Source organism: Amblyraja radiata, chromosome 26 (assembly GCF_010909765.2).
Source record: "Amblyraja radiata isolate CabotCenter1 chromosome 26, sAmbRad1.1.pri, whole genome shotgun sequence".
Lineage (NCBI taxonomy): Eukaryota > Metazoa > Chordata > Chondrichthyes > Rajiformes > Rajidae > Amblyraja > Amblyraja radiata.
Window position 1 is genome coordinate 31,942,357 of NC_045981.1, and position 27,845 is coordinate 31,970,201.

At 47.0% G+C, this 27,845-nt stretch overlaps 1 protein-coding gene and 1 long non-coding RNA gene across 4 annotated transcripts in view; both read right to left on the minus strand.

Moving 5' to 3' along the window:
* The window catches only part of mgat5b (alpha-1,6-mannosylglycoprotein 6-beta-N-acetylglucosaminyltransferase B), a 669,403-nt gene that overhangs the window by 43,433 nt on the left and 598,125 nt on the right, over nt 1-27,845 (minus strand). The gene's annotated exons all lie outside the window — the stretch shown is intronic.
* Nucleotides 401-9,997, minus strand: LOC116988126. The gene is made up of 3 exons (XR_004415869.1): nt 9,986-9,997; nt 3,070-3,072; nt 401-536 (listed from the first exon to the last, which is right to left on the minus strand). It is a non-coding gene; the product is annotated as an uncharacterized LOC116988126 (long non-coding RNA).

A 27,845-nucleotide genomic window follows, 5' to 3' on the forward strand; every position in this document is an offset into this window, starting at 1 on the left:
AACTAATTGGATGTATTGGTGGATGGGAAAGATTTAAACGGGTATCGGATTTAAACGGGTCAGGTGATTAAGGGCTCCGGTCGAACGGGTTTCCTGTTTGACTCGCAGGTAAGTCCCTCATACACGGTCACTCATGTTATTTAGTATTTTTCCCATTTCTCTCTCTCTCTCTCTCTCTCTCTCTCTCTCTCTCTCTCTCTCTCTCTCTCTCTCTCTCTCTCTCTCTCTCTCACCCTCCTCCAAGGTTGGTTCTTCTGTTTGCGTTTATTTGCTTCAGTTTTATTTGTTTAAGTGTTATTTATCACATTGCAGCTTTTGAAAGATTCATGCGGGAATCAGACGCTTTCTAAGGGCTGAAACGGTCCATTCACGGGGCCTCTCATCACCCGGCGTGGCTTAAAATCAAACTGCTGCGTCGAGGCGATCGAGGCTCCCAATGTTGAAGCCCCCGCCGGCCGAATTTAAGCCATGCCGGCCGATGAAAGGTCCCCCGAATGGGCTGATTCAAGCCCAATGATTCGGGACGGACTAAGTTGCTGTGGCTGGAGTTTGGAGTTGATCACCAACCAGGTCAGCTCCCGATGTTATTGTCCACAGGGCCCATGGCCGAAGCCTCCAAAGCCTCGCACACGTGTGTGTGTGTGCGCGCGTGCGCGGCCACCAAGAAATGTGGCCCCCAAATTGTGTCCCCGCCCCCCCCCATGGTTTGATAGCAATTTCCGCCCTGAATCAAACGACTCTTAAGTGCAGCAATAGTGTCTACCTCCACCACCACTCCTGGCACTGCGTTCCAGGCACCCACCACACACTGTGTTAAAAAACTCGGCCCACAATTCTCCTTTAAACTCCGCTCCACTCACATTAAGATGCTTTCCCGTTCCTGCTCGCCGGACCTGGAGCACCTGACGATCTCATGCCGCCCATTCTACCTTCCCCGGGAGTTCGGCTCAGTGATCGTCACAGCCGTCTACATTCCACCGCAGGCGGACACCGACGTGGCACTATCGGCCCTACACGATGTGCTATGTCGACATCAAAACAAGTACCCGGATGCGGCTATGGTGGTGGCTGGAGATTTTAATAAATCAAATCTCAAAAAGGTCATGCCGAACTTCTACCAACACATCACGTGTGCCACCAGGGGGGAGACAACTTTGGACCACTGCTACACACCGTTCAGGAAAGGCTACAAGGCCGTTTCACTCCCTACCCTAGGAAAATCTGACCACGCTGCCATTTTCCTGTTGCCGGAGTATAAACAGAGGATAGTTCGGGAAGCGGTAGAGACGAGGGACGTAAAGCGGTGGTCCGACCAGTCAGAGGCCATGCTGCAAGATGCACTGAGTGATGTCGACTGGAATATGTTCGAAGCAAGTTCCAGTGACGTCAGTGAGTTCGCGGAAGCAGTCACGGACTTCATCGCAACAGTAACCGACAACATCGTCCCCACGGTAAGGGTAAGCACCTTTCCGAACCAAAAACCCTGGGTAGACAGGTCTGTTCGTGTGGCCCTGAATGCTCGCTCCGCTGCCTACAACTCGGGCCTGGCATCAGGAAACATGGACGTCTACAAGGCAGAGTCCTACCGACTGCGAAGGGCGGTGAAGGACGCAAAGAGAAGGTACAGAGACAAGATGGAGTTACAGATGGAGCAGCAGGACACCAGAAGCCTGTGGCAGGGGCTACGGATTGTAACCAACTACCGGAGCACCTCTCCCTCATCCGCAAGTGCCGGCACCTCCCTAGCTGATGACCTGAACTCCTTTTACACTCGTTTCGAGAGGGGCAACACCACTCCAGGTCTGCCGACTATCTACAATACCGCCAGCGGGCTGGCTACCGAAGCTGAAGGGAGGAATGTGGACACATTCTCGCTGTCCGAGCACGACGTGAGGAGGGCTCTGACACGGGTGAACACGAGGAAAGCTGCAGGCCCCGATGGCATCTCGGGGCGAGTACTCAAGTCCTGTGCTACGCAGCTAGCTCCAGTGCTCACTATATTATTCAACCTCTGGACAAGTCCGTGGTCCCTGCCTGCTTCAAAAAATCCATCATTGTACCGGTACCAAAAAATGCCTCCCCAGCCTGTCTGAATGACTACCGTCCGGTGGCCCTTACCTCGGTAGTCGTGAAATGCTTTGAGAGGCTGGTGAAGAAACACATCTGCGCCTTCCTCCCTCGGAACATGGACCCGTTACAGTTCGCATACCGTCCGAACAGATCCACGGACGATGCGGTCTCCCAGGTCTTGCACACCGCTCTCCCCCATCTGGACAGCCAGAAGGGGGGCTATGTGAGGATGCTGTTCATAGACTACAGTTCAGCCTTCAACACGATAGTCCCCACCAGACTGGCCGGGAAGCTAATGGAATTGGGGCTCAACACCTCCCTGTGTGCCTGGGTCCTGGACTTTCTCACCGCCAGGCCCCAGGTAGTCAAGATGGGAGGGAATACATCGAAGTCCCTCACCCTGAGCACAGGATCGCCCCAGGGTTGCGTCCTCAGCCTGATGGTGGGCCTGATCTCAGACAACGACGAGAAGGCCTACGTCGAGAACGACGAGTGGCTGGTCTAGCACTCTGGTGCTAGGATAACAGCCTCCTCTTGAACATCAAAAAATCGAAGGAGCTGATCATGGACTTTAGGAGGGCACATCATCCGAGGACGTACACTCCATTGAGGATAAATGGGGATCCTGTGGATAGGGTGAACTGTTTTAAATATCTGGGAGTCCACATCTCCGAGGATATGACATGGGCATCACACGCCTCAGCACTCGTGAGTAAGGCAAGCCAGCGCCTTTACCACCTCAGGCAATTGAGGAAATTCAGAGTGTCTCCGAGGATCCTCCAGTGCTTCTACACAGCGGCGGTGGAAAGCATCTTGTCCGGGAACATTACCATCTGGTTTGGGAATTGCTCTGCCAAGGACAAGAAGGCTCTGCAGAGAGTAGTGCGTTCGGCCGAACGCACTATGGGAACTTCACTTGCCCCCCTGCAGGAAATAGACATCAGGAGGTGCAACTCCAGAGCCAACAATATCATGAGAGACCCCTTCCACCCCTGCAACGGACTGTTCCAGCTGCTACGGTCAGGCAAATGCCTCCGTTGCCATGCGGTGAGAACGGAGAGGTTGAGAAGGAGTTTCTTCCCAGAGGCCATTCGGACTGTAAACGCCTATCTCACCAGGGACTATACTGAACGTTTTTCCTTCCATTATTTATTATGTAAAAGAATATGTGTGTTATGATTGTGTTTATAGTTTGTTTGGTTGTTTGGTTGTTTGTCTTTTGCACAAAAGTCCGCGAGCATTGCCACTTTCATTTCACTGCACATCTCGTATGTGTATGTGACAAATAAACTTGACTTGACTTGACTTAAAGCAATGTCGTCTACTATTTGATATTTCCATCCTGGGAAAAAAGGTTACTGACTAATAATCTACTGTTAGGTAGATTATTACCTGTGTCTCTCATAAATGTATATACAAATATAAATATCTGCTATATACATATTTTATGACCATATGTCCCTGCTTTTAATTCCTGCATATGTCCCCCTCAGGAAATCCGCTCCTACCATCACAAAGACCATCACAACCTGGCCTGATGGTGCATCTCAGCAGCTGCAGGATTGCTTCGACAGGACCAACTGGGATGTGTTTGAACACCGGGACCTGGAGGTGTTCACAGACAGTGTACCGTGTTACATTAGAAACTGCATGGACACGGTCACAGTGGACAAACGCATCCGGCTCTACCCCAACCAGAAGCCCTGGATGACCCGGGAGGTCCAGCGGTTGTTAAAAGAGAGGAACACCGCTTTTAGGTCTGGCGATAGGGCTTTATACAGCACGGCCCGAGCTAACCTGAAGAGAGGCATCAGAGAGGCCAAATCAGACTACAGGAGGAAGATAGAGGACCACCTGGACAGTAACAACAGCAGGCAGGTGTGGCAGGGGATCCAGTATCTCACCAACTACAAGACCAACCTTGGAGCTGCTGAAGGTGACGCCTCGTTGACAGAGGAGCTGAACCTCTTCTTTGCTCACTTTGAAGTGGAGCCACCCGAGACAGCCACATCACACCACATGGTCCACAGCAGCCTAACCCTCAAGATAGAGGAGCATGAGGTGGCGCACGCTGCGGGCCACCAATCCAAGGAAGGCTACTGGACCCGACGGCGTCTCTGGACGCGTGCTGAAGGACTGCGCAGACCAGCTGGCTGGAGTCTGTACGAGGATTTTCAACCAGTCTCTGGCCCAGTCCACTGTTCCACCCTGTCTGAAGTCCGCAACCATAGTCCCCTTGCCCAAAAAACCCCACATCTCCAGCCTCAACGACTACCGGCCAGTCGCACTCACACCAGTGGTGATGAAGTGTTTTGAAAAACTGGTCCGGGGTCATATCACATCACTCCTGCCCCGAAGCTTTGACCCCCACCAGTTTGCGTACAGAGCGAATAGATCTACAGAGGACGCTGTAGCCACAGCTCTCCATGCTGCACTGTCCCACCTGGAGCAGCGGGGGAGCTACGTGCGGATGCTCTTTGTGGACTACAGCTCTGCCTTTAATACCATCCTTCCCCACAAACTGGTGGACAAACTGGGGGACTTGGGACTTCCACACTCCACCTGCATGTGGATAAATAGCTTCCTGTCGGGTCGCAGCCAGAGAGTCAGAGTGGGCCATCACACATCCACGGCCCTCAGCCTCAGTACCGGCTCTCCACAGGGCTGCGTGCTGAGCCCCCTGCTCTACACCATCTACACACATGACTGCACCCCCGCCCACCACAGCAACACCATTGTCAAATTTGCGGATGACACTACGGTGGTGGGGCTCATCTCCGGGGGGGACGAGTATGCCTACCGGGATGAGGCGGAGCAGCTGACAGTGTGGTGTGGAGAAAATAACCTGCTCCTCAACACCTTAAAGACAAAGGAAATAATAATAGACTTCAGGAAGAATAAAACGGACATGGTACCATTAATTATCAGAGGGGACTGTGTGGAGAGGGTGGCGGATTTCCACTTCCTGGGAATCCATATTGAGGAGGACCTGACGTGGAGCGTGAACACCTCTGCGCTGCTGAAAAAGGTCCAGCAGAGACTGCACTTCCTGAGGGTGCTCAGGAAGAATAACATCACTCAGAGACTGCTGCTGTCCTTTTATCGGTGCTCCATTGAGAGCATCCTAACATACTGTGTATGCGTGTGGTACACCAGCTGCACAGCGGCTCAGAGGAAAGCGCTCCAGAGGGCCATTGACAACGCCCAGAGGATTGTCGGCTGCCCTCTCCTTACCTTGGAGGACTTACACAGTTCCCGCTGCATCAAAAAATCCCAGAGTATTATAAAGGACATTTCCCACCCCGGACACTCCCTGTTTGAACTGTTGCCGTCAGGCAGACGGTACAGATCTACAAGGACAAGGACAAACAGACTTAAAAACAGTTTTTACCCCACTGCTATAAAGGCACTAAATGTAGCCGCCAAGGAACGCAGGGGCGATACATACTAAGGGACTGTGGTACACTGTGAAATCCACAGAAGGATGTAGGGTTGGGTGTTTATGCGTGCTATTTTCATGATATTTATTTTAGTTGTTTATCTTTTTTTAATATTTTACCTTGTATGTATCGTTAGCTTTTAGAAATGTTTGAATGGTACACTGACTGGCTGACATTTTTAAATTTCGTTGTACATGGTTCATGTTACAATGACAATAAAGAAACTATTCTATTCTATTCTATTATATTTTTATGTACATTTTTTACATGGAAATTTTATGTTCATTGAAAAATTAAAGGTCCACAAATGCTGGAAATCTGAAGTAAAAACGGAAAATGCTGGGGATTTTAATGGTGTGTTCATTTTACCATTAGCTTTGGAAAATGTGTCTAACCAACAACACACAGGCAGATGCATGTTAGTGAGAGGGAAGTAAGTCATTTGGAACCTCGATGATTGGCTGAACTGTCAATGTGCCCCTTAATCACTGAGACCGAGTTATCAAGAAAAAATAACTGTAAATGTTGGGGGAGGGTGGTAAATCGGAGTGAGTGTAACAGAGTCTAATCCAGTATAAAAGTGAAATGAAATGGCCACGCAGTGGTGCAGTGATGCAGTTGCTGTTTCATTAAGCGCCAGAGAACCCGGTTCGATCCTGACTAAGGGTGCTGCCTGTACGCAGTTTGCACATTCTCCCTGTGGTCATTTGGGTTTTCTCCGGGTGCTCCGGATTCCTCCCACATTCCAAAGACATACAGGTTTGTTAGTTAATTGGCTTCTGTAAATTGTCTCCAGTGTGCAGGATTTTAAACTGGGATAACATATAACTAGTGTATGGGTGATCACTGGTCAGTGCAGACTTGGTGGGCCGAAACGTCTTTTTCAACACTGTATTTCTAAACTAAACTAAATGTGAAAAAAAAAGAAATTTTTTAAAATTGCAAATACTGGAATCTGAGATAAAAAAAGAGACAAAAAAAGAGTGCTGGAGTAACAGTGGGTCAGGCAGGATCTCTGGAGGACATGGATAGGTAACGTTTTGGGTAGGGTGCCTTTCAGTCTTTTGTGATTCCTCTCAATTAAGAAGGGTCCTGACCCAAAAGGACACCTACCCATGTTCGCCAGAGATGATGCCTGCCCACTGAGATACTCCAGCATTTTGTGCTTTTTTTTTGTAAAACAGCAACTGCAGTTCCTTGCACCTGGAATCTTAGATGATTGCATCAGATCACAGAATTTTTAGCACATTTCCAACAAACGGTCACATCTATTTCTATTTACAAAGATGCTGCATGGCCCACTGAGTCTTTCCAGCATTATCTGTTTCTATACAAGGGGAAAAAGTTCGAATTAACTTTTAACAAACATCTCCAAAAACAATTTATCAACTGAAGGAATGAGAATCTGAAATTATATTGATAAATATATGGGCTAGAGAGGTTGATTAGCCTTTCAATAACAAATGATCACCTCATTACTGACACTTACACTGTTAATCAGCAGGCTTGATTTTTTGCTGCTGGTTTAATAAGTAATTATTGAATAAATGTGGCAGGTTCTTAAAATTAAAGGGAAGGCCAAGAGCAAGATGTCAGTGAGGCCCAGGAAATGGCAAAACAAAATAAACTAACTGGCAATCCTGAAGAAGACAAAGCTGGGTGGCAGTGTGAACTGTGTGGAGGATGCTATGAGAATGCAGGGTGACTTGGACAGGTTGGGGGAGTGGGCAGGTGCATGGCAGGTGAAGTTTAATGCGGACAAATGTGGGGTTATCCACTTTGGTAGCAAAAACAGGAAGGCAGATTACTATCTAAATGGCGTCAAGTTGGGAAAAGCATAAAGTACAACGGGATCTGGGGGTTCTTGTACATCAGTCTATGAAAGTAAGCATGCAGGTACAGCAGGCAGTGAAGAAAGCGAATGACATGTTGGCCTTTATAACAAGAGGAATCGAATATAGGAGCAAAGAGGTCCTTCTGCAGTTGTACAGAGCCCTAGTGAGACCACAGCTGGAGTATTGTGTGCAGTTTTGGTCCCCTAATTTGAGGAAGGACATTCTTGCTATTAAGGGAGTGCAGCGTAGGTTTACAAGGTTAATTCCCGGGATGGCGGGGCTGTCATATGCTGAGAGAATGGAGCAGCTGTGCTTGTACACTCTGGAGTTTAGAAGGATGAGAGTGAATCTCATTGAAATATATAAGATTGTTAAGGGCTTGGACACGCTAGAGGCAGGAAACATGTTCCCGATGTTGGGGGAGTCCAGAACCAATAGACAATAGACAATAGGTGCAGGAGTAGGCCATTCGGCCCTTTGAGCCAGCACCGCCATTCAATGCGATCATGGCTGATCATCCACAATCAGTACCCCGTTCCTGCCTTCTCACCATATCCCCTGACTCCGCTATCTTTAAGAGCTCTATCTAGCTCTCTCTTGAAAGCATCCAGAGAACCGGCCTACACCACCCTCTGAGGCAGAGAATTCCACAGATAACATGGAACTAGTGTGAACGGGTGATCGCTGGTCAGCATGGACTCGGTGTGTCGAAGGGCCTGTTTCCGTGCTGTATCTCTAAACTACAACTAACTATATCACTGCTCGGAGGACCTGCAATGTGTTCACAATGACGGAATACCTTCAATGTCTCCATTAATGGTTCCTTTGGCAGGTCGGGAGTGCATTTGATGCAATTCCAAAAGCCTATCCAAAAACTCGTACATCACCTATGGCTTATGTCGGAAAATGGCCCCCACCTTCCCGTCTCCACCGGCGGGAGGGTGAGGGTAATTTTCCCACACAAGCCATAGATGACTGGGCAATCTGAACCCAAGCACCAAGTTGTAAGCGGCCGAAGGTGCGCATCCCTCGGGGCAGCCCCCACTCTCCCACGGCCACCCTCCGCGGGCTGTGGGTCGGGTGGAGCGGAGGTGTGGGACAATGTTCATCCCTCCACAGTGATGTGATGGATGCGGGGGTCTGGACCAATCGCTGACAAGTCCCGGCAATGTCATGCCCGTTATTTGACTTTTCTGTTGAGCGGCATTCGGTTCGTTGGCTTGTAGGCGACGCAGCCTTTAGGTTAGTTAGCGCTTCGGCAGAGTGGCCATTCGGTGAGTTTGCTTTTAGGCGACGGTGCCTTTTGGTTAGTTGGCTTTTAGGCGTCCCACCCTTTCGGTTAGTTGGCGTTTTGGCTTTGTTTCCATTCGGTTATTTGGCTTCCAATTCTTTGCTTCGGCTTCTCGTCCGTCGGCGCTAAGTCCGGGAACCGTCTTAACAGGAAACAACCCAACATCAGAAATTCAAGTGTCATAGAGTCCAATGAGGGCAAAAGCAGAGAAGAAGGCTCTTCAGCCCTACACATCCATGCTGGCTCTCCCCAAGAGCAATGTACATACCTATCCCCATTTTTTCAATTTTTCCAATAACTGTTCAATTTTCAGCGAGAGGAATAGAAAGACTAAACGATCGAATAAAGGAACGAACCTTTAGAAAGGAGATGGGGAGGAATTTCTTTAGGCCGAGGGTGATGAATCTGTAGAATTGATTGCCATAGACAACAGTGGAGACCAAGTCAATGGATATTTTTAAACTGGAGTGTTATATTGTTACAATTGAAACTGTGTTGTGACATACAAGTAGTTGTCATGTAGAGAACGGGAACAGATGCAGAATGAGAGTCCTGCAGAATCTATTTTAATAGTTGAAATTATTAAAAGTGAACTACAACACAAGGTGCTGTCTCTGTTCTTTATCATGAACTCAAGGTAAAGGCAACACAAAACATAACATATCCCACCACTGCCACCGTTATGTTTTGTGTTGCCTTGAAGTTGCGTTCCAATTATTAAAATGGCTTCTACCTTCTTCTCTTTCTGCATCTGTTCCTGCTCTCTAGATCACATGACTTAACTATGTCATGCACTTCATTTGCATGCACAACACAGTTTCAATTGTAACAATACAACACAAAAATTGAGAGGTTCTCGATTTTTGAAGAGTAGCAAAAGTTATGGGGAGAAAGCAGGAGAATGAGGTTGAGATGGAAAGATAGATCAGCCATGACTGAATGGCAGAGTAGTCTTGATAGGCCGAATGGCCTAATTCTGCTCCTATGTTTTATGATTGTATGATCTAAACGACTAGTCCTGTAGTGATTCTGACTCCATCTGTTCTTTGTGGAAAGGTTCTTTCAGACAACACCTTTGACCACAAGTCCATCAGGTAGTGTTTAGCACGGAACATCCTGCAGGCACTGCAGTGACAGGACTTGATGGATCCAGTACAGGGGCGGAAATCCAGGGAAGGCCAGGGGGGGCATGTCCCCCTCACCCCCCCCTGTTTTGAGAGGAGGGGGACGATCCCCCCCCCCCCCCCATTTTTTGTAATCCGGATTTTAAGACCCAGTGAAATCTCCGCTTTCCGCGAGACAGTGGGGGTGGGGCTGCTGATCGAGGGCGCCGATTGGACGAGAGAGACGTCGGTCAGCAGGCAGTGGGGACTAGACATGATGATTCAGCGCGATCATTGGAGGTGTCGGTCAGAGGCGGATGGGACTGAGGATAGAGCGCAGTGATTGGAGGAGGAAGACATGGCACAGACCTGCGCCTCATGCGCAGCCAGGATCGATCCCGGCTCTCTGGCGCTGTCCCATCCGCACACGAGTGGCCCCCTCCACCCCCACGCCCAGTGGTGGCTAGAGACATCGGGAGTCAAACGGGAGCTGTGCCCCCAGGCCTACAGCCAGCGCAGAGAAGCAGCGCTAAGCCCAGCTCAACTCTGCCTGTCCCGCCAGGTTAACCAACAGCCCTGCCTGGACTTGTGGGAAATATGGCCCAAGTTCACAGCCAGCGCGGAGAAGCAACGCTGGTGTCCCGTCGGTCCAGGCAGGGCTGTAGGTTAATCCGGCGAGACAGGCAGAGTTGAGCTGCATTTAGCGCTGGATTTGAGCCTCCGAAGCCTCACGTGTGTGTGTGAGTGTGCGCATGTGCATGCAGCCGCCAAGAAATTGTGTCCCCTCTGTCCCCCAGTCCCCTCCATATTTTGATAGCGATTTCCGTGCCTGATCCAGTGGCATGGTTCTTTTGAGCAAATTGCCCAGCTTGTCCAGCGAAATGCCTCATCGCCAGAACTCACCAACACGCTCCAAGACGTGGTTTGGCTGCGGTGAGGAGAGCCTTCCCAGACAGATCCTTCCTGCATCGTCGGAACCTCACTAACCAGCGCACGCTGCCCTCGGGACAGCGGCTATGGAGAGGAGATGGTTGCTCACCTCTTCTCAGAGTGTGGATTTGCAAAGAGAGTCTTGAGAAAGCTGCAATGTTCCTGTCACAATTCATCCCGGGCAGTTCCATAACAGAGGAGTTTCTGATTTATGAACTGTTCCCAGGGACACATTCAGAGATGGACGGCAATTGCTGCTGGAAGGTCATTAAAACAGAAAGACGCTCTTTGGTCTGCCCGAGCTTTGTTGACCTCCCAGCAGAGTGAGATGTCTGTCAGGGAATGTTGCCTACTGGCCTGCCCCTTACTGCAGGACTATGTACTGTAGGATGGACTGAAGCTTGGTGCAACCAACGCCAAGGCTCTGTGGGGAAGGACCACTACTCTTCCACTGCTGGGCATTGGTGGGCAGGGTGTGGTGGAGACGCCTATCAAACAAGAGAAGGGATTTCACCTCAGGGGGCCATATAAATGGCAAAGGTATAATTGTGGCTTTTGGGAACACTACCAAATAGAATACTAACAAATACATGTGTAGCCATGGAGAATGTCTGAGCAAATATGCACAGTTCTTGTTTTGTCCATTTTTCAAAATCCAGAATAAAGTATATATTGATTACATTTAAAAAAGTTATTCTGACTCCTACTGGCAAATCGATATTACCCTGCATCAGTCTGAAGAAGGGTTTTGGCCTGAAATGTTGCCTATTTCCTTCGCTCCATAGATGCTGCCGCACCCGCTGAGTTTCTCCAGCATTTTTGTCTGCCTTCTGAACCGATATTAATGTCTATTTTAAACTCAAATACAACTCATTTGTGACTTGCAGCATAAAAAATGAATGAAAACCTGAGCACTGACCACGCTTCAGCCTGAAACACTGTTTACCTCAGCAGGAATTGCAAATTAAATCTTCAGGGAGGTGAGAACACAGTCTTTCTTTTTCTCTTTTGACAGGTTTTTGGCATTTGGCTCCTGAAGGTTACCAACTAAAGAAATATATTTGCTTACTTTGCTGTATTCAGGCCAACACACAATGGGGAGAGTGGTCTCACATCAGTTGAAATGCAGCAGCTGACATTTGGTGCATGCGGGCTACGAAACTGGTTGTTGTGCCACCACACTGATTGTCTGAAGTTTGGTATCCTTGGCATCTCATGTGTCAAGGCCGATCCCGGGTCTCTGGCGCTGTAAGGCAGTAGTGCCGCCCTGTTATTTCCCACACAGCACCAATCTGTTATGTTGTATATTGTATCCCTTCCCTTGTTTGAGAGGTGTCACCACCACACCCTGTCCACCCGCATCTGCAGTACCAACATTGGCTGCAAATTCACCAGTGTCCTCAGCAGGAACGGCATAGTGCTGCAGAAGGTGGAGATGCTGCCTCACAGTGCCAGAGACCTGGGTTCGATCCTGATTATGGGTGCTCTCTGTTTGGAGTTTGCATGTCCTCCCAGTGACTGCATGGGTATTCTCTGGTTTCCTCCCACTTTCCGAAGATGTGTAAGTTTCTAGGCTATTTAACCCTCTGTTAATTGCCCCTAGTGCTGTATATGAATATGGGATAACATAGAACTAGTGTACGGGTGACCGATGGTCGGCACAGACTCGGTGGGTCGAAAGGTCTGTATCCATGCTGTATCACTAAGCTACACTAACCTAAACTAAGCAATGACCTTGAGTGGCTTGTGATTACTGAGCACCGATGCAGTTCAAGAGAAGACAGCAAATGTTGGGGTAACTCAGTGGGTCAGGCAGCTTATCTGAAGAACATGGATAAGTGACAGGAAAGTCTAAAGAAGGGTCCCGACCCGAACGCCTCCTATCCATGTTCAGAGATACTGTTTGACCTGCTGAGGGACTCCAGCGCTTTGTGTCTTCTTTTATACACCTGCACTGCAGTTCTTTGTGCCCACAGAGGCAGTTCACGTGTATGTATCGGTGAAACTTCTCCTGACCAAAGTTCATAACAAGTACCTCCCTTAGGTTTAGGTCTATTATTGTCACCTGTACCGAGGTACAGTAAAAAGCATTGTTTGGTATGTTATCTAATTAAATCAGATAGCACTATACAAAATACAATTTAGCCAAACACAATTACAAGAGCAAGAGCAAAGGGCAAGATACAGAGTACAGAATATAGTTCTTAGCATCGTAACGCATCAGTTCCATAAACAAAAACCAATGTCCACAATAGTATAGAGGTGATTCGGACAGTACCCTAGCTTATGGAAGGACCGTTCAGACGCCTGATAAGAGAGAAATAAAATGTTTCAGAGTCTGATGGTGCGCACTTTCAAACTTCGGCACCTTCTGCCCAACAGGAGTAGGGAGAAGAATAAATGACTTTGGTGGGACAAGCCTTTGATTATGTTGGCTGCTTTCCCGAGGCAGCGTGAAGTGTAGTTGGAGTTACTGGTGGGGCGTCTGGTCTGTGTGATGAACTGGCCTACATGCACAACATTTGGGTGGTACGGTGGCACAGCGGCTGAGTTGTTGCCTTACAGCACTTGCAGCGCCGGAGACCCGGGTTCGATCCCAACTACGGGTGCTGTCTCCGAGATCTTCAGTTTACTCCCACACTCCCAAGACGTATAAATGTAAAATTGTCCCTATTGTGTGTAGAGTAGTGTTGGTGTGCAGGAATCGCTGGTCAGTGCGGACTCGGTGGGCAGAAGGGCCTGTTTCACTGTACCTCTAAACTAAACTAAACTTTTTGCAATTTCGTACGGTGTTGGGCAGAGCTGTTCCCAAATCAGGCTGTGTGGCAACCTTGACAGTATGCTATGGCATAAGAGTATTCTATACGGGTTAGTAAGCTTAACATATCCCTGTGTGCATCAGAGCTCTTCCTGTGAATGCTATTAGTGACACTCTTGGAAGACCATTATTCGTTGACCCTTTTCTCAACTTTTTTTAGCATCAGCTCATTCTTATGGTCAAAGTGCCACATCGGAAGCTCCTCTTGATTTATGCCTGTGGGTGTCCAGCCAGCACATCGGTCTCTCGCTGTCTCTTCCCCACCCTTATCATCCTATGTTCACTGTTTGTATCCCTTCATTATCACCGCTTCCACAGCCAACAATGGACCATTGTGGGCTCCACCTTTCCTTGATCATTGGTGCTGGCTCTGAGTTGTTCATTTCATACCTTGCATTCCTTTTTTTCTTCCTACCTTTTCATACCTCTAGCTTTCCTCTCCCTTGACTCTCAATCTGAAGAAGGGTCTCGGCCCGAAACGTCACCTATTCCTTTTCTCCAGACCATCTCCATCTCAGACCATGCCTGAATTGGCATCAGGTCAGGTCGGGGGGAGATCCCCCCCGCCACTGGTGCCATGTAATCCCGTGCTACCTGTTCCATGGTCAGAGAGTCGGCAACTAAACCGTCTCCGACACCTGGTTTGCCAGGTGAGGAGGGGGCTGTGGACCCCCAGCAAGACCAAAAATAAGACCTGTCAAAGGGCCGATGAGCTCCTCGCGAGCCAATGGCCATCCACACCTCAGTAAGGCACTGTGTTTTCAACGATGATGATGATGAGAGATGCTGCCTGACCTGTTGAATTACTCCAGCATTTTGTGTCTATCTTCAGTCTACTACGGCCTGCTGGATCCCCCGGTTGCTAACCATTTAAACTCCCTTCCCCATTCCCATATTGATCTTTCTGCCCTGGGTCTCCCTCCTCCATAGCCGGAGTGAGGCCACATGCAAACTGGAGGAACAACACCTTATACTCCGCTTGGGTATACAACCCAATGGTATGAACCTTAAATTCTCTAATTTCAAATAACAGCCAGCATGAGATGCTACCTGACCTGCTGAATTACTCCTGCACTTTATATCTTATTTTGTAAACCACCATCTGCAGTTCCTTGTGTCTCTAACAAACCAAAATATTCTTTGAGCTTTATTGACTTGTCAACCATTTTACTCTATTAGCTGCTCCTGATCCAGATCCTGATTTTCAATCCAATATTTTCTTGATCAATAGAACTCATCTCACAGGACGCAGTTAAGCGCAAAGTTATTTAGAGCTGGCTTGGGGATAATGTTTATAAAGAAAAATAGTCTTCAGTGAACAGTTGCTCTATGATTTGATTTCAATCGGGTTTGCTAACTACTGAATGTGACAACGTTGAACAGTTTAAATTGTAATATTAGCTACAGTTTCAGTTGATTATCTTTGAGACTTTGGAGAATATCTCACGTTGGTTTACTTCCTGAAATGTTATCTGTGGTTATTCATCTATGTCAGAAAATTAAGTAGGTTATAAAGCAAACATGGTCATCCTTGGCAAGGAGTTGGGTGAATGAGCCAAATCATTCCACAATCCTTTATGGGTTTATTCATTATATCTGTGTCAATACTACTGCATATTTCAGCTGCAAGTTTTACATTTTAATCATTGTTATGTTCTTGCAATTGAGGTTAGTGAAATATTACCACTTTCGTCAAATATTACTACTCGCAATTTTAGACTTTACACTTTAGAGATACAGCATGGAAATAGGCTCGTCGGTCCACCGAGTTCGTGCCGACCAGCGATCACCCCGTACACTAACACTATTCTACACACTAGGGACAATTTACAATTTTACCAAAGCAGTTAACCTACAAACCTGTACGTCTTTGAGTGTGGGAGAAAACCGGAGCACCCGAAATAAAACAAAGTGGTCATAGGAAGAATGTACAAACTCCACACAGACAGCACCCGAGGTCAGTATCAAAACGGGTCTCTGGTGCTATCAGGAAGCAACTCTACCACTGTGCCACTGTCCCGCCCTCATTTCTAGATGTGGTAGGCTTGTTGGTAATTAGAAAGTTGTAGATGGTTTGGGATAAGTGTGTTCATTCATTTAAATCACTATGTAAGAAATATATTTAGACAGCATGCATATTATTGCATTTTATAATTGTTATTTCCATGAAATATTTTTATAGATTGAGGGAGATTAATGTTAATTTTTAAAGATAAGATGTATTTTGAATTTTGACTTTAATTTTCCAATATTCATTTTTTCCACTGCTCGATTTGAAACTATTTTGAAGGCATTGTTGCCTTTCATTTCTGGTCACATTTTTTTTGTTTTGTTTAAAAATACAGTGTGGAAACAGGCCCTTTGGACCACCATGTCCACGCCGACCAGCGATCACCCTGTGCACTTGCACTAATCTCAATTTTTGCTGAAGCCAATTAACCTACAAATCTGCACGTCTTTGGAATTTAGGAGGAAATCGGGGTACCCCGAGAAAATCCACTCGGTCACTAAGAGAACAAAAAATAAACTCCGTACAGACAGCACCTGGAGTCAGGATCGAACCCGGGTCTCTGGCGCTGTAAGGCAGCAACTCTACCGCTTCACCATGGTGCCTCCTGATCTTGATGAAGGAATAACTTAATTATTTTAACTGCTTTTGACAAACTCTTAGTGTATAAGAATTTCTGCTGATCTTTAATTATAACTTTGATTTTAATAAAGAATAATTTAAGCAAATATGACATAAAATAGTAAGATTAAATGAGAACTTACCAGTTTGAAGTTTGATCTTTATTTTATGAGGAGTTACGATGAGGGATTACGTGAAGACCCCACCAGCACGCGTGCGCGACATTCTTCAAAGCAGCGGTGTGGAATCACAGTAATAGTAATTGAAATAAACATAGTAAGATAAGAAGTAATATACCAGTTGACCTTTATAATAGAGGGCGGGAGCGGAGGGCACGTAATCCCTCATCGTAACTCCTCATAAAATAAAGATCAAACTTCAAACTGGTAAGTTCTCGTTTAATCTTACTATTTTACTTCGGAGTCACGTGAGTGACTACGTGAAGATTTTAAAGCTCTGTGATTTTAAGCCGTGGAACAGTCCATGCTTCACTCACTGCCGAAGTCATTCAAGGGAGGAAGTATTCAGACATACATCCAATTCAGGCAATAACAATTTAGTTTAACAAAATAATCCTCCCTAGGGCTAAATATATTGCAGAATTCAAACTTGATTCTGCAATACCGCAGGTTTGGTTATTGGCTTATTATAAAGAATTGGAAGGTCTTTCTCTAGACCATCCTGCTGTTGCCAGGATATGGTCCATAGGCACTTCCTTGTCTCTAGCTGCCGGTGTTGCTGTTGCCCTTGTGGATAGAAACTTAAGATGTCAGTATCCACCCCAGCAGCTCCCAAGCCTGTCTGAGCCATCTAGCGATGGTTAGTGCTGATACCCGGCCATTAGGCTGTTTATGGCTGCCGAAAGTGCTAATTTACTTCCTCTTAAGTTTTAGTAGTTTTAAGGTATAATAAAAGGTGTGTCATTACACATAGTCGTGTGTCAGTTGGGTATATCTGGTATTCCAAATGTTATCCTGATGTTCATGGTCTATCTTGTTTAACAAGCTCTAATATGCGAAGTTATCTTTTCTGGAGATGCCATCATTTATCCCAGTCTCAGTTTATGTACAAACTGGACCCCTAGAGCTGAGACCAGTACTATCAGCATACTGTTTTTAAATGTCAGTTTCCACCCCCCCCCCCCCCCCCAGGGACAGGGACAGGGACATTGCTGGTGCCCCTAGCAACGTTAGTACAACACTGACGTCCCAGATCTGAGAGTACTTCCCTCTAGGAGGGTTGTTGTTGAAAATAATCCTCATAAGTTTGACAATTAGAGGGTGAGATCCCATGGAGAGTTGTCGTGGTGCCTGCCACCAGCAAGCTGACAGGGCACTCCTGCATAATTCTAGTACTGCAGCTCAGTCCTTCATTTACATGAAGGCTGGATAGGAATTCCCAGGACGTTGGTGGTTGTAGCTGTATTATACGCTACACCAGTCCTTGTTGATTCTTGATAGGCCGCCGTGATCAAGCTCATGGTCCTGTCCGCCAGCCCGGATCTAGCATGGTGGACTATGGTTCAGAGACTATGTCCGAGACCACAGGGATCCATGGCTGTGTAGGCCAATCGGGTACTTTCAAGACACTTGATGTTGAGTCCATATGTGTTTTTGCTTAGGATCCGACTGATGAGGCAGGAGGGAAAAAACATTGTGAACAATTATTCCCCATTCAGTGAGTAACGTCCATTGCTGCTGCCCCAAGTGTGGTTCACAAGCGGCATTTGTTGGTAACTGGTGATTGGGTCTAGATGCAAATGGATCGATATCTGATGTCCCTCTTTTGATAATATCAGCAACTTTTTTTTTGTGGTCCAACAGCCATTCGATGCTGTCATTGAATTTTCATGACCTTGTGTGTGCCTCAGTATTGAGCTTACCTGGTAGGTAAGTTTGCTGATAGCCAAATATGTATGTTAACACACCATAGCCAAATATATTGGCCAGATTGAAACATGATATCGATCTTTTCTCCCATATGATTAATATATGCCACCACTGTGATATTATCAATTCGTAGGTGGACATGCAGATGGTGCATTGTTAGCAGTAGGCCTTTAACCCATAAAACGCACCCAACACCAGTGTTTTTAGTAATTAATTTTGTTGTAGGCTTCCACCAAGTCTGCTTTACTCTTTGGCAATGTTACAGACATATGGATAACGTTAATTGTAAATCCCAGAAAGTCCAGTTGTGGATGCCGTCAACTTAGATTTATCTGGATGGAGATGACCCCAGAGTTTCACCCAATGTTTGGTAGCTAAAACTGCTGATTTAGCTAGATCCAGGGTTTTTTCCCCACAATTGATATATCATCAAGATATGCCATGACAATATGTTTTTGTTTCTAATATTGCCAAGGCCCGTTTTAATATCTTGGTGAAAAGTCTTGGGGCTGAAGTTAGCCCATTAGGCAACGCTATACCCTGCCATTGTTGCCCCATCCAGTTAAATTTTAGGTATCGACAATGATCCCCCCATGTCTCCGAAAACAAGTGTAAAATTCCCCCTGTTAGTACAGGTCGTACACCTTTGTGTTCTGGAAAGAACCAGATCCACCTACTTACCTGGTTGCCGGTGGTACGTCCCTTTCTTCAATTTCTGCCTCTTCTGCGGAAGAGGCGCCGGAGTGCGGGGTTGGCACGTTTTCCATGAGGGTCGCTCTGGGCCTTGGCCTAAAAAGGACCTTCGTGGTGCTGCGCGGCCCTCATGCTTTCACCAGCGTCCTGGTGTTGATACCTGTTGGTGGATGAATAGGGGTGCTGTCGTTGCTGATGACGCTGTTATGAGCCCGACGGCTTTTATCTCTTCGTCGAGCTTTTTCTCATAGTGGGTATTGCGGAGCAATGTCAATCCTGCTGTCATCTCTGTACCATCATCTGGGCGAGCAACCAATGATATGCCCGCTGTCAGAAGTTTTGAAATTTTCTGTAGTTTGACCTCCTGGGTTTTTGTGCCAGTCCCACTGTACCCCCAGATCGCATTGTTTGCTGCAGGCATTTTTAACGAAGTAAAGTTCACAGGTCTATACTTCTGCGTAATTTTGTTGCCTGTTCCTGCAGAAGATGGAAGTACAGGTAGTCGATGCTGGCCGCCAGCGTGGTCTGTAATGGTACTTTTCGTTGATCCGTAATTTTGGTGATCACTCCCAGTAGCTCCTTAGGATTCTGCACCCCCTGCATACTGCCGTTTTCTTCAGCCACGTCCCCTTCTTCCGGACCAGCCCAGCCCTGGTCCACAATGCCTTCCTCTATCGAGGGAGATGCATTGTTTTACAGCCCTCGATAAGGTGCTGTTGTCGGAGTGCGAAGACTCCCATAGTGAGCTTGCTCCATCTCCCGGAGCAAGTCATGGGCGGACCTCTGCTGCACTCGGGCAGCGCGCCTCTTCGGCCGAACTCAGATGAGTATGATCGGCCGGGCTGAATCCTGCTGGGCTTTGCCTCCAGCCTGCTGCGCTGCTTTGAGCTGTACGTTGGATTCAGCTTGGAGTCGGTGAGTGGACCTTAGTAGCCACGCCAACGGTCACTATCACTGCCCTTGGGCAGTGTGTCCTCCTGGCCGGACTCCCTGAGTCTATCGGCCGTACCGACTCCTGCCTGCCTGCAGCCCGCTGTGTTGTTTCCAGGTATACAGCTCGCGGTGGTGGGCTCAGCCTGCGCCGGTCCTGGAGCCGCTGTTTGCCCATGGTTGTGGGCTGCCGGGACCTTCCTAGTTCCCCGCAGCCTGTGGTCCAGGAACCGCTGTTTGCGCATGGCTGTGGGCTGCCGGAACTTTCCCTAGTTCCCCGCAGCCTGCGGTCCTGGAACCGCTGGGCGTCCGTGGCTGTCGGCTGCCGGGACCTACCTTGTTCCCCGCGGCAGCCTGCGGTCCTGGAGCCGCTGGATGTCTAGATTTGTCGGCTGCCGGGAACTACCTGGTTCCCCGCGGCTGCCTGCGGTCCAGATCCGTTTTTTCTTCCCCTTGTCCAACGTGCTGTAACATAAAGCACAGCAAGGGGAAGAAATACAACTTCAATTTTTCCTTACCTGTGTAGGTCCGTTTGAATTTTTCCCGCGGGAGCGCTCCACCCCCGCCCGTCGCTGTTGCACTGCATGAGACGATATGTCGCGCACGCGTGCTGGCGGGGTCTTCACGTAGTCACTCACGTGACTCCGAAGTAAAATACATTTTTTATTTTCAAGGTATGCAGATTTGGAATTTATTTCTACATTGCCCGAAACATTTGATGTAACTGTCACCAAATAAATACTGGTATTTATGCTTTACACTTATGCAGACAATATCACCATCTTAATGAATATAGAGGCTAATCTGATCAAATCACATATAAACACTCTCCCCACCTGTATCCACCTATCACTTGACAGGAAAAGTCACCAAATGCAGGAGTAACTCAATGGCTCAGGCAGCATCTCTGGAGTGCATGGACAGGCAATGTTTTGGGTCGAGACCCTTCTTCAGACGTATAATACGACAGGCTTCATCCTGCCCCCACTTCTTTTCCAGCTTTCTACCCCCTACCTCAATCAGTGTGAAGGTGATGTTTCAGGTCGGGACCCTTCTTCTGACTGATCGGATTGGGACACTTCTTCAGACAGTTCAGTTTGAGGAAGGGTCTCAACGCGAAATGTCATCTATTCATATTGTCCAGGGATGCTGCCTGATCTGCTGAATTACTCCATCACTCTGTGGCTTTCAATGTTATTGTATTGTTACTGACAGGAAAACATTCTGGAGCAAAATGTGTTGGTAACTCCTTCTTTTTCCTCTCTCGCCAAACTGGTTTGGCTCATCACAATTGACAGTAGAGCTCACAAGCAAGAAAACTCAAATAAGAATCATCTCTGGGCCTTTAGTGCAGTGATTATACTCTTATAATTGTTATTGAGATTATACTCTCAATTGTTGAGGAAGATTTCTGAAAGATAATTGGTCTCTGCAAGCAATCAAAAAGAAACAGCGCAATTTAACATTGATATAGAATCTCTGCAACATACAGAATGAAAGTTTACAGGTGGTCACAAACTCATCCTATAATTTCACCAAGTGTGCTCCAAGCTTGTAATATATATTTTCATCAATAGCTATGAATGGTGATTTTATTGGCAACAAAACTGATATTAAAGTCAAAATCAAAATCAATTATTCAATTGAAGCATAATACCTCTTGGGAATAATTGTCACGGTTAATTTAGGGATATCCTCATAGATCAGTCAGAAACCATTTTACTGTGGGATAAATAGCTCTGAATAGTTGTGGTGACTCAAACTGTTCTTTGAGTTTTGTTTAGAAATACAGCACGGAAACAGGCACTTTGGCCCACCACATCCACATCCACACCGACCAGTGATCCCCACACAATGCTAACTCCGTACAGATAGTCCTCGCAATCCTAACGGAACCTGGGTTTCTGGTGCTGTAAAGCAGCAACTCTTCCGCTGTGTCACCTTGCTGCCCTTGCAGTTAAAACCTTATCTAACACATGCATGGTACCTAAAAAGGATGACTCTTTCATATCAATAAGAAAGTTGAAACTCCAACACATTTGATGAAATAGAGTGATAGAGCCATATAGCACAGAAACAGTCTCTTCGGCCCAACTCATTCCTGCCGACCAAGCTGCTCCATCTTAATCCCATTTGCCTGCATTTGACCCACCATATAACTAAAAAAACTCTGATCTTGTGTGTGTGTGTGTGTGTGTGTGTGTGTGTGTGTGTGTGTGTGTGTGTGTGTGTGTGTGTGTGTGTGTGTGTGTGTGTGTGTGTGTGTGTGTGTGTGTGTGTGTGTGTGTGTGTGTGTGTTCATATGTGATTCACATCTCTTCGAAAACCCGACGCGGTAACGGTGAAATATTTACATATTCCGGTAGAGATTTACCTCATGCATCATCTGAAAATTTGATTCAATATTTCCCGAGTTTTTTACTAAAATTGTTCACCAATCTGATCTTTTTAAAATCTAACGTGCTGAAGCGGGCTGATGACGTCACAATGCCTTTGCTCCTCGCGGCCAGCTGCGCAGAGTTTTCAACGCACTGCCTCGAGCTGCGAGTTACATGGCCCAGCCACCCTCCCCACCCCCCCAACCCCCCCCCCCAGCTCTGGATTTAAGCCGTTGAACACGTGATCAATTTGTGCTGCGCGCTCTGCTGGGCTCTGAAGTTGTACAATATGGCAGCGGCGGTCGTTATCACAGCGCGGCCATGGAAAGGCGCAGTGGAAAGGTGCCCGTCGCGGCAATCACAGGGGATGACCTCCTCTCCGTCTCCCCTGCCCGATCGTCTGTCATGCTGGTGGATGCGCTTCCACTCGTGGAAGCCGCAATTCGCCGGCTCCCCGCTACTTTTCACCATCCTCAGATCACTCCAGGCCTCGCTCTGGTCCATGCCTGCCGCAGCCTAGCTTATGCCCGGCGCCTGGTAGGGAGGCCTGCTCTACCACCTGGGTAGGTGCTGCCTCTACCCCCTCCCCCTCCCTCTCTTCCCCCTCCCCGGGGCAGAGAAAGAGAGAGAGAGGATGGGGGACAGAGGGGTGGGGAGAAGAGGAGGGGTGGATGGAGGGGGGGGGAGAGAGGGAGGAGGAGAGAGGGAATAGAGGGGGGGGCTCCCTCTCTGCCCCACCCTATCTACCCCACCCTTTCTGCCCCCCCTTCCTCTCTGCCCCTCCCTCCATCTCTGCCTCCCCTCCGTCTCTGCCCCGCCCTCCCCTCTCTGCCCCGCCCTCCCCTCTCCCTCTAGGAAGTGGTGAATATTGGGACCTATGGGTGAGTAGTGGAGTATTGTGTTCAGGACCCAGACCTCCCTTGTGACACCGTGCCCCCCACCCCTCAATCTCTACCTCTTTCCCTCCCCCGCCCTCTCCCTCTTCCAACACCTCCCCCCCCCCCCACCTCTCTAACCGCGCCTGCGCAGTTGGGGGCTGTGCGTGAGTGAATAGGGCGGGGGATGGGGGTAAAAGGAGCAAATGAATAATATTAATATAATAGCAAGGGGGGGGGGTTAGTGTGTGTGTGGGGGGGGTTAGTGTGTGTGTGTGTGTGATGCAGAAGGCGCCCCCCCCCTGCAACCGCCCGTTGAGGGGACGGGACACAACGGGTCCGCCTTGGTCTAGTATCCCTCTAAACCTTTCCTATCCATGGACGTGTCCAAGTGTCTTTGAAATGGACACAAAGTGCTGGAGTAACCCAGCGGGTCAAGCGGACCTTCAGTCTGAAGAAAGGTACTGACCTGAAAGGTCACCTATCCTTTTTCTTCAGAGATGCTGCCTGACCCACTGAGTTACTCCAGAACTTTGTGTCCACCTCTTCTTTTTTAGTCCTTAACTAGGAGCTTCTTTACCTATGTAGTTTACAGAGTATTGCATTAATCAAAACTGCTATTCATCCAGTTTGCAAACATTCATTAAAACATCTATTGGTTGGCAGGAGCAGGTATTTTATTGGCGATTTTTTGAAGGATATTGATAGTCAGAAAGGAAACCTATCTGGTTTATAGGCAAATATAAACCAAGGCAGCTGATCCCTTGAAGCTGGCCCATTCTGTTGTAAAAATAAATATACAAGATTCATACATTCCACACCCACCAGGCAACATCCAGAAGAGATAGTAAAAAAGTTCAGGTCAACGAGAATGAAACGAGAATTTTATTCTCCATCTACCATGGACAATTGAGAAAACAAAAAAATATGCAGTAACTCAACGGGTCAGGCAAGTTCCCTGGAAAACATGGATAGGTGACGTCTCGGGTCCAGACCCATCTTCAGTCCTGGGATGCTACCTGACCCCGCTGAGTTACTCCAGCACTTAATGTCTTTTTTTTTTGGAAACCAGCATCTGTAGTTCCTCATTTCCACAATTGAAATGATCATTTACTCTGGTTTACATTCCAGGATATCAAGTGATATTGGCCTGTGGGGGATGGGGAGGGTTTGTTGACAGTTTGGGGTAGGGTTGTGGTTAATGTGTCTTTGTAACATTTAGTGTTTAAATAATTGATCTATGCAATCTAGTCACCTTATAAATCATATTGTTCATGCTGATGTATTTTGAACAATTTAAAGTTTAGGGGTAACATGAGGGGGAACTTCTTTACTCAGTGAGTGGTAGCTGTGTGGAATGAGCTTCCAGTGGAAGTGGTGGAGGCAGGTACGATTTTATCATTTAAAAATAAATTGGATAGGTATATCGACGGGAAAGGAATGGAGGGTTATGGTCTGAGTGCAGGTAGATGGGACTAGGAGAGAGTAAGTGTTCGGCACGGACTAGAAGGGCCGAGATGGCCTGTTTCCATGCTGTAATTGTTATATGGTTATATGTTATACAGCATACATATTGCTGATATTTCTCAGTAATCAAGACACTAAAAGAGTCAAAGGATGAGGGGAGAGAGTGGGGGAATTGTATTCAGGTGAAGAACAGAGCAGCCATTTTCTCTTTAAACAGCAGACGGGCTGTTAGGCTTTCTTCTCCCATTTTTGTATCCTCTTATCAATTGTTTTACAAACTGAATCGATCATCTCGGTAACCCTGTTTACTCTAGGGTTTAATAGTATAAACTATTTTGTTTGGATGTGATTGAAATAAAAGATGCAGATCCCATTCTTTCTTGCGTGTATTAATTCATTTCTCTGGAGGGTATATATGAGTTCGGCATGATTTATCTGTATGTATAACAATACACACTTAACCATCAGTTTCCAAGCACAGGGCCAATCTCATAGTAAATCAGGGGAAGCAAGGAACTGCAGATGCTGGAATCTTGAGCAAAACACTGAGTCTGAAGAAGAGTCAGCACAGTGGCACAGCAGCAGAGATGCTGTCTTACAGCGCCAGAGACCCCGGTTTGATCCTGATTGCCGGTGCTATCAAAACCGAGTTTTTATGTTCTCCCTGTAACCACGTGGGTTTTCGCCGGGTGCTCTGGTTTCCTCCCACACGCCAAAGACATTCAGAATTGTAGGTTAATTTGCTTCTGAAAAGAAGATTTGTTCCTAGTGTGTTGGATAGAACTAGTGTACGGGTGATTGCTGGTTAGCGTGGACTCGGGGGGCCAAAGGGGCTTCCTTTCAAGCTGTATCTCTAAACTAAACTAAACTAATCTAAACTAAACTAAAAGGTCCCGACCCAAAACGTTGTCTGTCCATTCACTCTACAGATGCTGCCTGAACGCCTGAGTTCTTCCAGCACTTTGTGTTTTGCTCATAGGAAATCAAGTCATGCTGTTAAGTCATACCGCGGCGACCTAATCTGCGAGTTTAGAATAGTTGGCCCTCAACTCAAACTCGCAGCATGGTCAACACGTGGTCCTAGAAGGTCCTATGAGGTCATTGGAACTCTCCTTCATGCTCGAGGGAAGTTCCCGCGTACTCGCATGTTGAAAATTTTTCTGCGAGTAAAAATTATTCGGCATGGTTCTTTTTAACTCGTAGTGCAATGGAGTGCGGTCGCTATGTAGTTACAGGCAGTCGAGGGCAGCCGTAGGCAATCTCCTTCGCTGACCGAGTATTTTAATTGGATCATTGGAGTTTTCAGGGCCAGGGAAAACCGACCGGTAAGTAAAATGTCTGCTAAACTTTATTAAACGTCTGACTTCTTAAAAGTGTCTCTTTCTCCCCCCCCCTTCTCACTCCCTTCTCACCCCCTTCTCACCCCCTTCCCACCCCCTTCTCTCTCCTTCATTCTCCTTTTCCCCCCTTCTCTCTCCTCCACCCCCTCCCTCCCCCGTACAATGTGCAGCCGTCTTTTACCTTCCTCTTCATCGCGGGTGTGAATTTCAGACAGCGATCCCCCTCTTTCCCTGGCCTCCACGATGTGTTTGTGTGTGTGTGTATGTGCGGTCGTTCGATCCAGCTTGCGATTTCATCGCTGACGGTCGATCCAGCTCGAGGTTTTACAGGCGAGTGCCCTCGAGAGTGAAGGTCGAAGACACTCTTCTGAACTTGTGGATTAGGTCGCCGCAGTGGGACAGCCCCTTGAGTGGTTGAGAACAGTTGAGCAGGTCTTGCTCACTGGCGCTCTCCTGGTATTGCCCACATATTGGAAGATCATTCACATGCAATGATACCTTGGCCATTGTTAAAATAAGCGATTGGCAAAATTCCCATAAACAATCCCTGGTATCTAACGTCACTGACATTCCAAGCAATTGTTGATCACTTTCTGCCAAGTCTCAGTCCATTGAAGCAGATTCCACATGATTCTATCGGTCATGGAAAACCTTATCAAAAATGTTCCAAATGCATAGGTAGACAACATCAAAGTTACTTAGCTTTTTTTAATCCATTAGCGACAGAACATGCAACAGAACACACATAGTGCTGGAGTAACTTAACGGGTCAGGCAGCATCTCGGGAGATAAAGAATAAAAATAGGTGACGTTTTGGGTTGGGACCCTTCTTCAGACTGATGTTTTGGGTAGGGATCCTTCTTCAGACACGAACCCAACCAAAAATGTCACCTATCCTTTATCTCCAGAGATGCTGCCTGACACGCTGAGTTCCATCAGCACTTTGTGTCTATCTTTGATATAAACCAGCAGCAGCAATTCTTTGTTTCTATAAATCATACAACGTTCCTGATACCTCGTAATGTACGCAAATGTATCGAAGGGTACACAGAGAAACTTAAACAACCAGCAGAGGGCGCACATGCATCATTAAATTAACCAATACCCTACACACAATAATCTCGCCAATGAACCTGGCAAAATCAATCATTGATGAGACACGTCAAGATAATGAATCAGCTATTAAACCCAAGTCACAGGCAGAGAGAAAGGGCATATTAAAGGGATGAATGAGATTTTAAAAACAATTTTTGTTCTGTACAACATCCGACAATACCACAAATCACTACTGTTTCTCATTATTTAATTGACTTGCTAAATTTACAGAATTAATTACTCATTCCACGTAATATTTATTTAATGAAGAAAATAAATCTACGGTAATTAAAACTGCAGCCAACAACCCAAAGTGAATATGTTTCACTCTGATTTTCTATAATTGCTCTTGGATAAACCATCTTGCTATGAAATATATTATTTGTTGAAAAAAGTATTAAGACTTTATCAGGTGCACTCCCACGTCCTGATGATTTAACTGACCTTTTGGAAATTGACTAGAAACCAAGAAATAGACCCATTTAAGGAAACAGTAATTCTTAAAGCATTTTTAACGCTGAACACTTGCAAATATGCTTCTTATTTTTGAAGTTAACACATTGCCAATATTATTTTGCCACACTTCATTTACATAGAAACATAGAAACATAGAAAATAGGTGCAGGAGTAGGCCATTCGGCCCTTCGAGCCTGCACTGCCATTCAATATGATCATGGCTGATCATCCAACTCAGGTCAGTATCCTGTACCTGCCTTCTCTCCATACCCCCTGATCCCTTTAGCCACAAGGGCCACATCTAGCTCCCTCATAAATATAGCCAATGAACTGGCCTCAACTACCTTCTGTGGCAGAGAATTCCAGAGATTCACCACTCTCTGTGTGAAAAATGTTTTCCTCATCTCGGTCCTAAAAGATTTCCCCCTTATCCTTAAACTGTGATCCCTTGTTCTGGACTTCCCCAACATCGGGAACAATCTTCCTGCATCTAGCCTGTCCAACCCCTGAAGAATTTTGTGAGTTTCTATAAGATCCCCCCTCAATCTTCTAAATTCTAGCGCGTACAAACCAAGTCTATCCAGTCTTTCTTCATATGAAAGTCCT